Raw genomic sequence first — 17,216 nt, forward strand, 5'->3', positions numbered from 1 at the left:
GCCAGCCATAGTGCGGAGCCAGGAGATGAAGTTTCTCCTGGCCCCTGTAGGAAATTAAGGGACACTTTTTTCCCTTTTCCCTATAGATGGGTAATTCCCCAACCAAGGCCATTACTCCTTTTGAATGCATTATGATTCATTTTCTTTTGCACAAAGGTTTGGCCCCAATACAAATTGGAGGAAGAAACCTGGTTGCCAGAGGGAAATATCAATGATATAACCATTCTACAATTGGAATTGTTTGCAAATGTGATGATAAATGGCAGAATTTCCATATGTTCATTGTTTTTCGGCCTGAAGAAAAAAGAGATACATGTAAGCAATGTAATGTGGATCCTGATTTAATGGCAACCCTTTCTGAAGTCCAGCAATCAGGAGGGGAAACAATTAATGGCCTCTTGCCTGTATCCAAAAAAAGACCTAGAGAAGGAGGAAGGGAAGTCTTCCACCTCACCCTCCTCCTTCTTCGGTCCTCAATCTATATATGTGTATTAAAAAACATACAATTCTGCTCCTTGTTGCCCACCTTATACAGGCCTTCCCTGTAATATAACAGACATGTTTCCCTTACAAGAAGCTAGAATGCCAGAAAGAGAAACTTTTACACTACAAGGTTTAAGACAGATAAAAGGAGATCGGGTAAATTTTCTGATCAGGTGTTGTATAGAGGTTTTTCAAAATACTATGTATGCTTTTGAGTTGATCTTTGTTAAATCAGACTCTTAATGAGATAGAAAAATTTGGGGTTCAATTTCTTGTCTCAGCAGCTAAGAGATATGGAGATTAGCAAGTCATCAATTACCAAGGGACTAGAGGTACTATAGAGAAATTCCAGCCCCCTACTGGAGCTCAGGAAATTCCATCCTGAGATCCTAATTGAGACAATGACCATCCCATTGAGGGATGGTATCGCTGCCACCTCCAAGCTTATATTTTGAAAAAAAATTAGATACCTAAGTTTTAACCCTTAAATTATGCTAAATTAGCCACTATTTTACAAATACCAAATGAGGCCCCAATGGCCTTCTGGGGGAGGTTGGGGGAGGCTCTCATGACATATATGGCTATCTCCCCTGACAGCCCTAAAGCTGAGATGATTTTAAAGGACAAATTTATCACTTAATCAGCCCTAATTATTCAGAGGAAATGCAAAAATTGGCTGTTGTACTTGAAGGAAACTGGAGGAGCTCTTACACGCTGCCAACTGGGTATATTACAACCAAGATAAAAACAAAACAAAAACAAACAAAAACAGGTAGGAGAATTAAAAAAACAACCTGAGTCCTTAGTTGTCACCTTACATACCATGTCAGACCAGACTACGTGAGGTCCTGGCCCCAGATGCCACTTATGTGGATAAGCCACTGGAAATGAGACTGCCCTCAAAAGCAACAACAGAATTCAGAGCCCCATAAGCCATGCCACCTTTGTGGAAACAATTACTTGAAGCCTGAGTGCCCTCGAGGACCTCCATCCCCAAGGGCTCAGATAACCAGTGTCCCTGAAAGGGACTGAGGGGTCTGGGGCTCTTTGGAGTGGTTCCCAGAACCAGCTGTCTATTGGAAGCCTGGACCCTGTAGTAACTCTGGAAAACTCAGGTAACTAGCATGTCGGATCACTTCATAATTGATAATGGAGCCATATATTCTGTCGTCTTTTCCACTCCAGGCCAACTATCCAAATGCAGCATAATGATTGGAAGCATTTCTGGAAAACTTGTAACTAAACTTTCTCTCAGCCCCTGGGATGTATAATTTTTTCTCATTCTTTCCTGATAATTCCAGAGAGCCTTACCCCCTTGCTATAAAGGGATATTATAACTAATTGGAGACTACAGTGCTGCTAACTCCAGGACAGATAAACAATTATGTCAGTTTTGGAGGATTACTGGATATTGTAGGCTGTGGATACCAGGGTTCAGAAATTAACTCTCACACTGTATCAATTATTAAAGGAGACTCAATCCCATCTATTCTCCCAGGGAAATAAACTGGGGTCTAACTAATGGACACTGGCTCCAGTGACTCCAGCCCTTGGGATGGTTACAAGCAGAGCAGGAGAAATTTCTATTATTGAGCTCAAATACCTGAAAGATCATTCAAGTACTGCATCAGGCCTTTTATAAGATATGGTAAACGGCTGCCTTAACTCTTTCTCTAATAGGAACAAATCAACAAACGGAGGCAAAAATTAGCAGACTCCTGGAAATCTTGGAGCAACATATGGAACTGGACATCCTGGCTCCTCTCTTTAGCTGGTCCTGTCTTAACGCTTCTCATAGCCCTCCAGTTTGGTCCTTGTATTCTTAATGTGCTAATAGAGTTTATTTCCTCTCGTTTAGAAGCTATAAAGTTCCATATGATGCTCCAGCTGGACCATTCTAGCTGTTGCTACTCTCATTTGGAGAGTACAAAGAACCCTAGCTGTCTCACACTCCCCTTCAATGTCCCTGTCCAGCAGGAAGAAGCCAGAACAGTTTTTGCCCCTCCTCCATGGCAGCAAAGGATTCCCTGGCTTCCACAAACTGATTTTCCCTAAGTCTGCTACATCAGATTGAGAATCAGGAGGGGTGAATGAGGAAGAAAGCTGGTAAACAGAAATAAAAAGAGGAGTCAGATGTGTGAGGTCGGATACTCACCTTGCATGATTTTGGCTTCTGCAATCTTGCCTGTCTCTTGCATCAGTCAGAAGTCAGGAACCAGTAGCTTGACTATACTAGCCCCTGGAAGTGCATCATGTATAAAGGACCAGTAAAACCTGAGCCAGATGCTCAGCCATTGGAGGTGACTTCACTGAGTGGCAGTGAGTGGTGCGAAATAAACAGTCTTTCTGATTCCACAAGTGCTTGTCACTTGTCTCTTCCTGGGCACCAAGTATTTGCTGTAACAATCGTAAATGCTGAATGAAAATTCATAACCAGACCTGAAAGACTTATCCCCTTTAAGTTTTTTTAGGAACATAATTTAATATGTTGAATAGTTAAATTCATTTATAATGTAGAGAATATGAAACATCAAGTAGAAATGTATTTAAATTTGAGTTCTACTTTTATTTTTTATTTTTTTTTTAAATTTTTTTCAACGTTTTTATTTATTTTTGGGACAGAGAGAGACAGAGCATGAACGGGGGAGGGGCAGAGAGAGAGGGAGACACAGAATTGGAAACAGGCTCCAGGCTCTGAGCCATCAGCCCAGAGCCCGACGCGGGGCTCGAACTCACGGACCGCGAGATCGTGACCTGGCTGAAGTCGGACGCTTAACCGACTGCGCCACCCAGGCACCCCGAGTTCTACTTTTAAAAAAGCTTACTCTATACATTTTATGGGAATAATATTGCTGCATTATTTTTGAGTCAGTGATACAGACAGTTTATGTTAGTTGGCTTATGAAAAATAGCAAACATAAAATACCTAACTGAAAAAACTCAAGTCGGAAGTGTTAAATAATTATGTCCTGTTATTGACTGTGGTCATTAAAACTGGTTTCTGATCTTAAAGCATATTAAATTGTCTTCAGAAACTGTATTGAAAATGCCACACACTGTATCGGATTCAATGTGCATCCTTTTTTGTAGGTGATAAACATAATACCAGAGAATACTAGATTCTCATGTCTCATAAATGTGTCTTTTAATGGAGCTGAGGGTTGTTGGGGAGGAAGAAATTTAATGTCCCCTTCAAGATCCTTCAGTCCTTATGGTTGTTGCTTTAAATTCTCCACCAGGCATGTTACTTACATGTGCTTGGGTTCGATCTCTGGCTGCGACCTTATCTTGTTGTTTCTTTGGGGACGAATTCCTTCTTCTTGGCACTTTGTCTAGGTCTCTGTCTTCTTCTCTGTGTTAGAAAAGCCTGATAATGTTTCCTGTTCCTGAGACTAAAGGCTTTATGAAGAACCAGTCATATAATGTGCAGGACTTCATGCCTCAGGGAATGTCTGTGGTGTATGCTTCGTGTGCTCTGCTGCTCTGCTGTGGCTGCTCTATCCCTCAGGCCAGTCATCTGCAGATGCTGTCTTTACCTGCAGTGGACAGTGTTGGGTCCTTGGCCAGAGTGGGGTAAGTTTTTAAGCAGGCATGGTAAAAGAGACCTGATGCTAGTTCCACTAGAACTGAAGTCCTGCACAACTCAATGGTCGGTACACGTGGGGTGTGGGGGATGTGTGCTGGTCTTCTGGGGGAGGGGCCCCCTGCACTGGCTCGTATGCACAGAAGCGGTGCCAGCAGAGTGCAGGGGGGCAGGACTCGGTGTTAGCAGCTCAGGCATCCACTGTGTGGGCACTGTGCTGTTTACCCAAGTGGCTTGTGGTGGGGGCGGGGGGACAGAAATGGGACCTAGCCAGGTCCGTTGTTTCTGGAGAGAGGAGTTCATGCTTATGCTCTCGGGGAAGTCCCCCCCAAGAAGAGTGAATAATTTCCCCTCATGTGTCTAGGTGTCTTTCAGATTGCTGCTTTCTGTCTATTCCGGGTTACTTGCCGGCCCAGAGGAGCACAGTGCATTTGGGGTTTACCCCAGCCAGCTCTGCTGACTTCTAAACTTCCAAACTTCAGGGTCCTGGCGTTGGGGAGATTGGCACCGGTCCTCTGGGAAAGGTTCTCGCTGTGCTGCGACAGATGCAGGTTTGGTACAGAAGGGCAGTCACACCAGAGCCACAAGGGTGTGGGATTTGGAGCAAGCCTGCTATGCAGTGTTGTGGTTAGCTGCCCTCAGGATGTGTCTCTGCACCTCCGCTCAGGAGCAGAGGAAATGGTGCCCACCAGCTCCTCTGTCTCCACGGAGGCAATGCCGCGCCTCACAGATGTGTTCCAAAACAAACCAGCAGTCTCTCCCTGCCCACTGAGGTGATCCTTAGAACATGCCATCTGCCCAGAAGTTGTTTGCCTGTCTTCTCTCCAGGAGTAGGGCACCGTCCTCAGGTCTCCATCCCAGCTATCCTGGGGACCTGTGAAACTCCAGGCTTTGAACCCCACTGTTTACAAAAGCTCACAAAATTCACCCCCTCTCGTTGTGGAGTGAGTGCCTTTGGGGAAATGTTCTTGTGTCTTCCCCTGAGTGTGCCTCTTTCTCACCCTTCTTTGTGACTAGGGTTCTCTGCACTCTGCAGCACGTGCGATCTGTTTCTCTCCCAAACCATGTCTCTGCACTTCTTACCTTTCTTCGTGTGGCCTCTTGTCTCTCTCTACTTGTGGAGTTTGTTTCTGTCAGTCCTCAGGTCATTTTCGTGGGTACTCAGAATGATTTGATGGTTATCTAGCTGTGTTCGAGGGACAAAGCAAGCCTAGGGTCCTCCTACCACACCTCCATCTTCGCTCCTCTAGGGTGGGTTTTTTTTTTTTTCCTTTTCTTTTCTTTTCTGTTTGAGTGAAGTTCCATAACATTGTTGGGGAGGAAGGAATTCCATGTCCCCTTCCAGATCCTTCTAGCTGCACTGTGAATCAAATTGATACGAGGAGAGTAACAGGAAAAAACATCAAATTCAATTTCATATACATGGGGACTCCACACCAACACAAAATTGAAAGACTGGATATATGTGACACACATCATTCTGCACTAAGGAGAAGCAGGTAGGAGTCTGGGCTTTCAAAGGGAAGGTGTGCAAATCACAGGAAAAAGATAGAGAGTAGATAAAGTGTTTGCAGACAATGGGGCATAGGAATTTTAACAAAAAGGCTTTGCTGAATTGCTCCTTGTTTTACCTGCTTCAGTCCCTGTCTTCCACCCCTCGTTCTTATCATAATGTAGTTATCTGTGCAGATTGCTCCTTCCAGGAGCAGCTCCTCCATCTAAGTTGTATTGAGTCAGCTGAGGGAGACAAGAGGGTCAAAAACTTTTGCTGAGTTGGGACGCCTGGGTGGCTCAGTTGCTTAAGCCACTGACTTCAGCTCGGGTCACGATCTCACAGCTGTGAGCCTGAGCCCCACGTCAAGCTCTGCGTTGACAGCTCAGAGCCTGGAGCCTGCTTTGGATTCTGTGTCTGCCTCTCTCTGTCCCTCGCGAGCTCATGCCTCTCTCTCTCTCTCTCTCTCTCTCTCTCTCTCTCTGTCTCTCTGTCTCTCTGTCTCTCTCTCTCTCAAAAGAAAAAAAACATTTAAAAATTTTTAAAAAAGCAACAACAAACTTTTGCTGAGTCTGTTCGGTTGTGACTGTTTTTAACTGGAAATAATCTTTGTGCCAAAGTGGCCCATCTCGGGGCGTCCTGCCATTGGCCTCTACAGGAGTTTTCTATATGGTGAGTAAACTTAAGTGCCTTGTATGCGAAGTGTATGTGATATGGCTTATCATTTGTTTTCACATGACTGTCCCGATATTTCAGTACAATAAGAAAAGGCAAAAGAAGACTGAGAAAGTGAAGAGAAGAAAGAAAAGAAAAAGCCCGACCCAAAACGCGAAAAATAAATGAAAAATAAACAAGAGACTATGAACCTGAGTTTAAATGAAAAAAGTAAAAATAAAATAAATAAGCAAGGCTGGTCTTATTTCCACCAGAACTGTGGGTGTCATTTGGACACTTGATTTTCAGTACACTTGGTGCTTGTGGGGTGCTGTCGGTGCTGGTCTTCTGGAAGACCAGCCTGCTGCCTCGCTCAGCATCAGTCTTGCCTCTCAGTTGACAGGCAGGGAGCAGCAGGCTTTGCATTAAGCGGGTCGCTCATCCGCTGGGGGCTGCTGTGCTGCTCTCTAAAGTCTGACCCTGTTTGTGTTCTGGCAGGCAATGGCACCACTCTAATCTCTTGCCTCATGGACAGGGGATCTTCCACTCCCTGCTCTTCAAATAGTCCTAACAGAAGAGCGAGGGCAGTCTGTTCACAGTGTGCCACAACTCTTCTGTGTGTGTGTGGGTTTTTTTGTTGTTTTGTTTTTTGGGTTTTTTGGGGGGTGTGGCTGGGATTCAGAACCCAAAGCCTTCATGGACCTGGTCTCACATGGGTCCCCACTCCCTCCTGTAGATTAGAGCCTCTCCACACTGTCTGAAATCCTGCCCCTGATGATCAGTCCCCCGCCTGCACAGTGTGCGGAATCCACGGTGTAGCATTGCTAAAAGCGGCAAAAGTTATATTCCCTCTGGATGCACCTCTGTCCCCTGCTGACGGACGCCTTTGTGCTGGGGCTTGGCAGGGTCTTTCGTCCTTGAGATAGTAATATACCCTGTTCCAAAAGTACTCCAGGAAGAGGAATGTTCTCTCCCAGTGCACCCCGGGTATCTCTATACCATGCTATGTACCCTGGGACCATTTCTCTCTTCCCCCGGAAGCCACAGCTCTGCTCCTGAGAAAGTCACACCCTTCCAAAACCTGAGTTTGAGTTCCAAATGCTGTTTGAAAAACAAAACAAAACAAAACAAAACAGCAAACAAACAAAGAAACACCTGTGGCCCTTTTTGTGTATTTTTTGCCCCCCAGTCCCGTGGTCAGAGAGGGTTTCCTCTTTTGCGAACTCAGCGCCCCTCTGTTTCTCTTCGTTTCGTCTCTCTGTGGAAAGGGTTCCCTCCCTCCATGGCATCACCATTTCTCTGTCACCCAGTTCACTTCCACGCACCTCGCACCTCCCATGTTGTCTCCCTCTGACTCTGGAGATGGTTCTGCCACTCCACACACACACACTGCAGGTCGATTTCCTGGGTGTTCCTAGGAGTCGACCTCAGGAAAGCTGTGTTCGCCCAAGTTGTATCAGTTGTTTATATATTTCAGGTATTAACCCGTTATCCGATCTGTCATCTGCCCACCTCTTCTCCCATCCAGTAGATTGTCTCCTGTTCCTTCGCTGTGCAGAAGCTTGTATTTTGTCATTATCTCAGTAGTTTGTTTTGCTGATGTTTTCCTTGCCTCAGGAGACATCGAGGCAGTGTTGCTATGGTAGATGTCAGAGACATTTCTGCCTGGGTCCTCTTGTTAGGAGTGTTATGCTTTCAGGTCTCACTCAGTCCAGTTTCAATTGATTTTTGTGTATGGTGAAGAAAATGGTCCAGGTTCACCCTTCTGCACGTTGCTGTGCAGATTTCCCAGAGCCATTTGTTTTTCTTTTCCCCCCTGAATATTCTTTCCTGCTTTGTGGAAGATTAGTTGGCTGCATACTTGTGGGTCTATTTCTGGGGTTTCTGTTCTGTCCTATTCATCTGTGCGTGTGCGTGCATGCGTGCGTGCGTGCGTGCGTGTGTGTGTGTGTGTTTTGAGCCAGTACCAAATATTTTAAATACTTCAGCTTTGTACTATATCCTGAAATCTGGTATTGGGATGCCTCCTGTTTCTACATCAATATTTATTAGGATTTTTTTTTTTTTGGTCTATTCAGGGTCTTTTGGGGTTTCCTACCAATTTTGGTATTATTTGTTTTAGTTCTGTGAGGGCTACTGTTGGTAGTTGGATGGGATTGCACTCAATGTGTAGATTGTTTGGGGCAATATGGGCATTTTAGCATGAATGTCTTCCAATCCATGAATATGGAATGTCTTTGGGAATGTCTTTCCATTCATTTTGTGTCATCGTCAATTTATTATATCAGTGTTTGACAGTTTTTCAAGTAGAGATGTTTTACCCTGCATGGTTAAGTTTATTCACAGGGTTATTTGCTTAGTTATTTTTGGGGTAAGATCGTAAATGGTGTTACTTCCTTAATTTCTCTTTCTGCTACTTCGTATTACTGTAAAGACTCACTACTGGTATGTGCGTATTAATTTTGTATCCTGCCACTTTCCCTAATTAGTTTATTACTTATACTATTTACTTATTTATTTTTTTGGTCGAGTCTTTAGGATTTTCTATGTATAGGACCTGTCATCTGCAAACAGTGACAGTTTAATTTCTTCTTTTCCAGTGTGGATGCCTCTCATGTCTTTTTCTTGTCTGATTTCTGTGGCCAGGCGTTACACTAATCATTGATAAGTGGTGAGAGTGGACATCCTTGTCTTCTTCCTGACGTTACTTGAACTTTCAGCTATTCTGAGTTAAGTATTGCGTTTGGTGTTAAATGTCCAGCTTCATTCTTGTTTCCGTTTCTTCTTCTTCTTCTTTTTTGTTTAGTGTGGGTATTAGTTCCTCAGCATCTTTTGTTGCAGGGGCAGATTTTTGCCCTCCGAATGCCTCGGCACCCTTTGTGGAAAATCATTTGAAAATGTGTTTGAGAAATTATTTCTGTGCTCTTTGTTTCATTAATCTTCATGTTTGTCTTCATCCCAACACCACATCATTTTGATTATTGTAGCTTTGTTTTAAGTTTTATTTTTTTATTTTTTTTTTTCCAACGTTTATTTATTTTTGGGACAGAGAGAGACAGAGCATGAACGGGGGACGGGCAGAGAGAGAGGGAGACACAGAATCGGAAACAGGCTCCAGGCTCTGAGCCATCAGCCCAGAGCCCGACGCGGGGCTCGAACTCACGGACCGCGAGATCGTGACCTGGCCGAAGTCGGACGCTTAACCGACTGCGCCACCCAGGCGCCCCATGTTTTAAGTTTTAAAGTCAGGAGGTGTGAGTCATTCAGCTGTTTTCTTGTTTTGTTTTGTTTTGTTTTGTGTTTTTGTTTCAGTATTTGGCTCTTCTAGTCCCTTGAGATTCCATATCATTTTAGAATGGATCTTTGCACTTTTGTAAAAAAGACACCCCTGGTAATTTGATAGGGATGCATTGAATCTGTAGATCACTTTGGTAATACTGCCTCCTTAACAATGTCCTGATGTTAGTATAGCCATCCCATTTGTCTTTTGGTACGTTTTGTATGGAATATCCTTTTCTACCTGTTTTTCTCTACCTGTTTGTATTTTGGACCTAACGTGAATCTCTTGCAGGCAGTATGTAGAAGCACCATGTGTTGAGTTGCTCATTGAGTTACTTACTAGCATTTTTTTTATTGAGATATAAATGTTATAACTTGTACAACCTGATGATCAGATATCTGTACACAATGGAAAGTGATCAAAATAAGTCTAGTTAAAATCCATCAACACACATAGTCACAAATTTTATTTGTCTTCTGATGAGAACTTTTAAGATCTTCTGCCTTGTCCACTGGCAAAGATATGGTACACTATTTGTCATTACTTGTAGTCAAGATACAGTACATTACATCCTCAGGAGTTATTTATGTAGTAAGTGGAAGTTTGTACCGTTTGACCACAGTCACCCATTCTTGGCTCCCCCAACCCTGATTCTGGCCACCACCAGAATTTGTGTTGGTTTTGTTTTAGGACCCACGTATAGATCAGATCACATAGTATTTGTCTTTCTCTGTCTGACTTGTTTCAGTTGGCGTAATGTCCTCAGGTTCCATGCATGTTGTTGCAAATAGCAGCATTCCCTTACATTTTTATATCTGAATAATATGCCTGCCCTCTCTCATTGGGTGTGTGGGTGTATGTGGGTGTGAGTGTGTGTGCGTGTGAGAGAGTTTTTTATCCATTCATGAATTGGTGGACGCTTAGTGTTTCCCTTTGTTAGCTAATGTAAATAATGCTTTAGGGCACATATATTCTTTAGTTTGAATGTTCATCTCCTTCCCCAAAGACTTACAAGTGGAATATGGAAGTTCTACTACCTTTCATTTTCTGAGAAACCTCGAAAGCAATCACCATAGTGGTTCTCTGGTTCTGTGTGTATTTTAGGCTTGTACTGTTTCTGTTGTTGTTCCACTGGAATTTGGATGGGGATCGCATGACTTGGTAGATTGCCTTGACTAGTATGAACATCCTAAAAATGTTCATTCTTGGGGCACCGGGGTGGCTCAGTCGGTTAAGCATCTGACTGCAGCTCAGGTCGTGATCTCGCGGTGTGTATGAGTTTGAGCCCCGTGTCCAGCTCTGTGCTCACAGCTCGGAGCCTGGAGCCTGCTTCAGAATCTGTGCCTCGCTCTCCCTCTGCCCCTCCCTGCTCACGCCCTGTCTCTCTCCCTCTCACACACAAAAATAAATAAACATAATTTTTAAAAATGTTAATTCTTGTACCCTCATGAGCATGGAATCTCTTTCCATTTATTTGTATCTTATTCATTTTTTTTCCATTGGTGTCTTTTAGTTTTCAGTGCAGGTCTTTCATCTCCTTGTTTAAATTTATTCTCAGATATTTTATTATTTTCAGTGTAACTGTAAAAGGGATTGTTTTCCCAATTCCTCCTTGGATAGAGAGAAACGCAGCTGATTTTGGTGTACTAATTTCACAGATTGTAACTTTACTGATTCAGGTATTAGTGCTAGAAGTTTGCTGGTGGACTCATTAGGCTTCTCTATACATATGATATAATGTCATCTATAATTAGAGATCCTTACTTTTTCCTTTCCAATTTGGATTATATTATTATTATTTGTTTTCTTGTCTAATTGCTTGTCCAGGATTTCTGATAGTCTATAGAGTTAAAAGTGGTGAGAGTGGGCATCCTTGTCGTTTTCCAGATCTTAGACGAATAGCTGTCAGCTTTCCACGTTGGGCTATGATGTTAGGTGTGGGCTTGTCATATATGGTCTTCATCGCAATGAGGTGTCTTTCCTGCAAACCGCTTTGTCAGGAGTGTTTATCTCATAAACGGATGTTGATGTTTCTGCATTTATTGTGATGATCACACGATTTTTATCCTTTATTTTATTATCGTAGTGTAGCTTTGATTTGTGAATGTCGAACCATCCTTGTATTCTTGGAATAAATCCCACTTGTTCATAGTATATGTTTCGTTGATTGTATCGTTGAATTTGGTTTGTTAATATTTTGTTGAGGAGTTTTGCATCTCTGTTCCTCAGGGATATTGGCTTGTGATTTCCTTCCCTGTTGTGTCCTTGTCTGGTTTTGCTGTCACAGTAAGACTTTGCCTCATGAAAATGAGATTGGAAATGTTCTCTCATCGGGTTTTTTTTTTTTTTTTGAAAGAGATTGAGGTATAGTGTTAATTTTCTAAAATTTGGATTGAATTCAACGTTGAAGCCATGGGTCCCAGAGTTTAGTTTGTGGAGAAATTGTTAATAACCGAGTCAGTCTTATTATTTGAAATTTGTGTTTTCATATTTTCTGTTCCTTTATCATTGTGCTCGTGGGTTATCTTTTCTAGGAATTTATCCATTTCTTCTAGGTTGACCTATTCTTTTGCTCTACAATTGTGCATGATAGTCTCATAATCCTTTGTATTCTGTGGTATGTGTTGTAATGTCTCCTTCGTTTCTGATTTTATTTGAGTTCTGTAGTGTACTTGGTTAGTGTAGCTAAATTTGCCTTTTTTTTTTTTTTAAGAACATTAGCTGTCCCTAATCTTTTCTACTGCCTTTGTAGTCTCTATTCCTTTTAGTCCACTCTGATCTGCGTTATTTCCTTCCTTCTACTAACTTTGGGCTTTGTTTATTCCTTTTTTCCCTAGTTCCTTGAGGTATAAAGTAGGTGGTTCATTTGGGCTCTGTGTCTTGGTATAGGTATTTATTACTATGAACTTCCCTATTAGGAATGTTTTTGCTGCATCAAATTTTGGTATGTTGTTTATCCACTGTAATTTGTCAGAAGATTTTTTTTTATTTCTTTAGATTTCTATTTTTATTTCTTTAGATTTCCGTTGGTTTTTCACTTTGTGATGTTTAATCTCCACACTATTGTGAATTTGTTTTTCCTCTCTCATTACTTTGTAAATACGTTGTGCCGCTTCGCTCTAGCCTACACACAGTTTCTGCTGAAATGTCTGCTGATCGTTTCATGGGGATTCCCTTGTACATACAGGGTGTTTTTGTTTGTTTCTTTGTTTTTTCTCTTGTTGCTTTTAGACTCTCTCCTTGTCTTTAATTTGAAAGTTTATCTATGTTTATCGGATGGGTCTCTTTGAATTGTCACTTGGAACACTGCAGGCTTTCTTTATCTGGGTGTCTGCATCCTTCCCCAGGTTTGGGAAGTTTGGAGCTGTTGTTTCTTTGATATGTTTTCTGCCCCTTTCTCAATATCTTCTCCTCTGGGACCTTTATTATGTGAATGTTGGTGAGCTTGGTGTGCCTTAAAGCTGTTTCTAATTCTGTTTTCTTTTTGCTTCTCTGATTGGGTGAGTTCCACTGCCTTGTCTTCCACTTCACTGATTCCTTTTTGTGCTTCATCTAATCTGCTGCTCAAGCCTCTCTTGCATATATTGCAGTTCAGTTCGTGTATATCCTTCTATGACTTCTATTTGAATATTAATATGTATTTTCTATTACTTTATTATATTTCACACTTTGTTCATCTGTTCTTCTCCCAGGCTTGGTGAGCGTCTTTAGGACTGTTAATTTGAACTGCCTTTTATCAGGTAAATCACTTATTTCTGTGTCAGTAGGGTTTTCATCTGAGGTTTTGTCCTTGTCTTAACTTTGGAACATATTCCTCCATTTTGTTATTTTGGTTGAATTTCTGCCCTTGTTTCTATGTATTAGATGAAACAGCCATCCGTCTCAGTCCCAAAGCAGTGGCCTCGTGTAGGAGATAAACCTTGCCTTAGCTCTTGATTTTATCTGAAACTGCTGTGACTGTTCACAGAACCTACTTTATTTTTAGTGGCTCTCAGAAGCTGAGGGTGTGTCAGTTTCCCAAAGGGAACAGTCCATCGCTGAGATTCAGGCTGATTGTAAGCCAGATGCTACAAAGGCAGCAGCTTTCAAAGTATGCAAATAACACTCTTTCAGAGGAAGGCTAAGGGATAAACCTTCAGTCCGGTCTCTGTGCACTAATCCCTTGGGTGATAGACAGTTAAGAACTGTTTCTTCATCTGTTACTGTTTTGTGAACCTGTGAACACAAACTTGGCTGGCCACAAGAGTCAAGCATTCCAGGGATGTGTCATCTTGGCAATCAGTGGTGCTAGACATATACAAAGTCTCCTTCCTTGAAGACGCTGATCTCCTGGGACGTGGTAGACGTAGAGTGTGAAGATGGTGCCTCCTCTTCCTGCCTTGTATAGAGGATTTGTAGTTGGCTCCTAGATGTATGCTTAATTTAGAAGCCTGCCTTTTGACGATATGCTAATAGGCCTCTTCCACAGAAAGACTGGGTTACATTTCAGTCTGCCATTTCTTCACTGTGCTTGGTGTGTGTTGGCTCAGCCCACATGGATGGTTCTCCATTTGTAACAGTCCTGTGGGATCTATGAGTATAGTCCCCACTGGCCACTAGAGCCAGGCAATGAAGGGGTGTCCTCCCTCCCCCGGGCAATAGTCACAACAAACCAAAGTATAAGAAGTAAAAACAGGATCAGCATATATGTTTACACACTCCCCTCTAGGAGATACCTGCACTCAAGAATGTGGTCACCACCCCCCTCAGCTCTTCCACAAGAGCTGAATCTGCCACTAGAGCCAGGCAATGAAGGGGTGTCCTCCCTCCCCCGGGCAATAGTCACAACAAACCAAAGTATAAGAAGTAAAAACAGGAGCAGCATATATGTTTACACACTCCCCTCTAGGAGATACCAGCACTCAAGAATGTGGTCACCACCCCCCTCAGCTCTTCCACAAGAGCTGAATCTGTGAATGTCTTCATTTCTCCGTCAGTTTTGAAGGACAGTTTTGTCAGATACAGGAGGGATTGTCTCCCTCCAACACATCAGCACTTTGAAGGCCACTGACTTCTGGCTTCTGCTGAGAAATTAGCTGATAATCTTATGGAGATTCCTTCATAGGTGATGAGTCACTCTCCCTCTTGCTGCTTTCAAGGTTTTCTCTTTGTCATTGGCACCGGGCAGTTTTTATTATAATGTGCCTCAGTGTGGGTGTCTGTTTATCCTTCCTGGTGTTCAGCCAGCTTTTTGGCATTCATATGTTGCATCAAATTTGGGGAAGTTTGTGCCCTTATTTTTTCCAATAATTTCTCTGCCCATCCCTCTTCTTTGATTCCCACGGTGCATATGTTGCTCCACTTGGTGGTGTCCCAAAGGTCCTTTATGCTCTTAGGTTTTTCCTCATTTTTTTTTCATTCCCTGGAGTTGAGAATTTACATTGACGTATCTTCCAGTTTACTGATTTCTTTGTCTGTTCATATCTGATTTTAAATCTTTGTAGTGAATTGCTCACTTCAGTTTTGTACTTTTCAATTCCATATTTTTATTTTAGTTCCTCTTTATGGTCCCTCGTTATGGACTTTTTTTCCTTTTAATTCCTACATTGTTTTCCTGGCTTTATCCTCATCATCCTTTAGCTCTTTGGGCAGTGTAAAGAGCTAAAGGTGTTATTTTAATGTGTTTGGTATTTCTATCATCTGATCTTCGTCTGGGACAGTTTCTGTTGACTTACGTTTTTCCTTTGAATTGGCCATACTGTCCTACTTCTTTGTACTGCTGTTGTTGTTGAAAACTAGATATTTAAATATTATGGCATGGTAACTTGAATATTAGATTCTCTCTAGTTTACCTAGGTTTTGTTTTTTGCCTTTCCTTGTTTGGCTAGTGTTGTACAAGGTCTGTCAGAGATTAGAATGAAATGCAAACTTAAGGTCTTCCCTGGTTGTCTTTCATTCTAGGCTTGCATGGGTGACTTTCTAAATTTCCACAGATATATGGTTGTTTTTGAATGCCATAGTACTTCAGTGTATGCCTTCCCCTCCAAAGAAGAAAAGAGGATAAGTGAAATGAGGGAAATAATAATTAAGTAGGGTCTGTTTCCCTACATACCCTGTGTGCCACTTCATATGGTGGGAGGCATCTGCAATGATGGTGGCCACCACTCTGTGTGCACCTTTGTGATCAGATGTGTCAATCGCAGTCAAACACATATCTTTGATATTTTTGAAAGACTGAGACCTTACTGCTTACCTGGCTCCTGTAAGCCACTGCAGGAACATGTGATAGTATAGCTGCCTGCCACAGGAGCATGGGAGTGGAGTGAAGAGTGAATATCTGCTCCTGCACTGTTGGCTTAAATTAACCAAAATTAACCACTGTTTACTGGCTCAGCATGCCCTTGGAGGGTGCAGGACTTTGAATAGATTCCAGAGTTCCAAAATAATGAAGTTGTAGGAGTGGAACAGCTTTCTCTGATGTCACTTCAGTCTCTTGTTCCGTGACCCTTGTCCTTGATTACCTATCTCGTCTCTGTACCCCCTTGGCCACCCTCTGCTTTGGCTACCTTATGTACAGAGGACATCAAAAGCCACAAGTACAGATACTCCATTCAGATTCTGAGTATCACCAGTCCAGCAAATACTTTTAGAAGGATTCGCACTATATTTGTTCTCTCTGTAACCATTGCAGCAAGCAGTACATTGAGCTTCTACTTTCACCTTGTCTGTACTACCTTCAGTCTTTGTGTCTGTTTTTTCCCTTAGATTTCATATACCATAAAAATCAGTCTTTCTGGAAATATACATGCTCCACTTTGTCCATCCATTGCACCTGCCAGACAAAAACCCACTCAAGGTGTCCAAAAATACAGCCAGGCAGATGAAATCACAGCTAGGTCTTCATGGTCATTTTAATACCTCTCTGTCTACAATCACTACACTATTATAAAAACTCCACATATTAGATACTTTTTTCCATTGACTGTATAAACCCTCAACTTCTTTCTACCTGCCCTCCTTCTCCACAGGAGTTGCAAATAATTTTCTTGCACTATGCAAAGTGCAACTAAATTATCTGCAACTGTGCCTTTTTTTGTAGAGGAAAGAGAAGCCATCAGGCTTTCTGTGTCTCCATGTCAAATATATCAATTAATTGCAATGGTGCCTATCTTCTCGGGCTCCTTCTTGTTCATTTTTCTTTTTATCATTAATATTTATCAGCTCAGTGTCTCGTACCTAGTCAGTTCAGTGTAATATGTCATCATTGGTGCCTAAGGTAGTCACGTCTGAGCTGCATCACCAGTAATTTGTTATTAGTATTACCATGAAAGAATTCAATTCCAATAGACATAATAATGTTTTTACTCAGCTTCCGATACATGAGCAGCAGGAAAGAATGGGGAGTGGGCAGGAAACCAGTCGGGTTGCAGATAATTTGTGTAGCACCTATATAGCCAGTTGAATTATGCTATACTCATAGTCTGTAGTAAGATTCAAAGAAAAATTATTCTTTTCCAGCAGAAATTTCAATGAAGGTGTTTTTAGTAGCTGTAAACGTGTGGCCTGTAAGAGTGTTTGATAAGTCTCCTGGATAAGTCGCTCTTGCTCTTGCTCTTGAAATGTGTGACTTGTCAACATTTTTTCTTTATGAGAGCTTTATTGAAGTGTCAGCAAGACTGTCATTTTCTCTGTTCTCATACAATAGAATAAATTGCCTTCTTTTCACGAAGAGCTGCTTCTTTGTT

General features: G+C 42.2%; 1 protein-coding gene across 3 annotated transcripts in view; it reads left to right on the plus strand.

The window, feature by feature from the left end:
- Nucleotides 1-17,216, plus strand: part of LOC124527579 (gamma-taxilin-like) — a 697,565-nt gene that overhangs the window by 670,818 nt on the left and 9,531 nt on the right. The window lies entirely within an intron of this gene.

The sequence above is a fragment of the Lynx rufus genome, unplaced genomic scaffold (genome assembly GCF_022079265.1).
Source record: "Lynx rufus isolate CCGP_SWC_20201006 ecotype Redwood Valley unplaced genomic scaffold, mLynRuf1.p SCAF_51, whole genome shotgun sequence".
NCBI classification, from domain to species: Eukaryota; Metazoa; Chordata; class Mammalia; order Carnivora; family Felidae; genus Lynx; species Lynx rufus.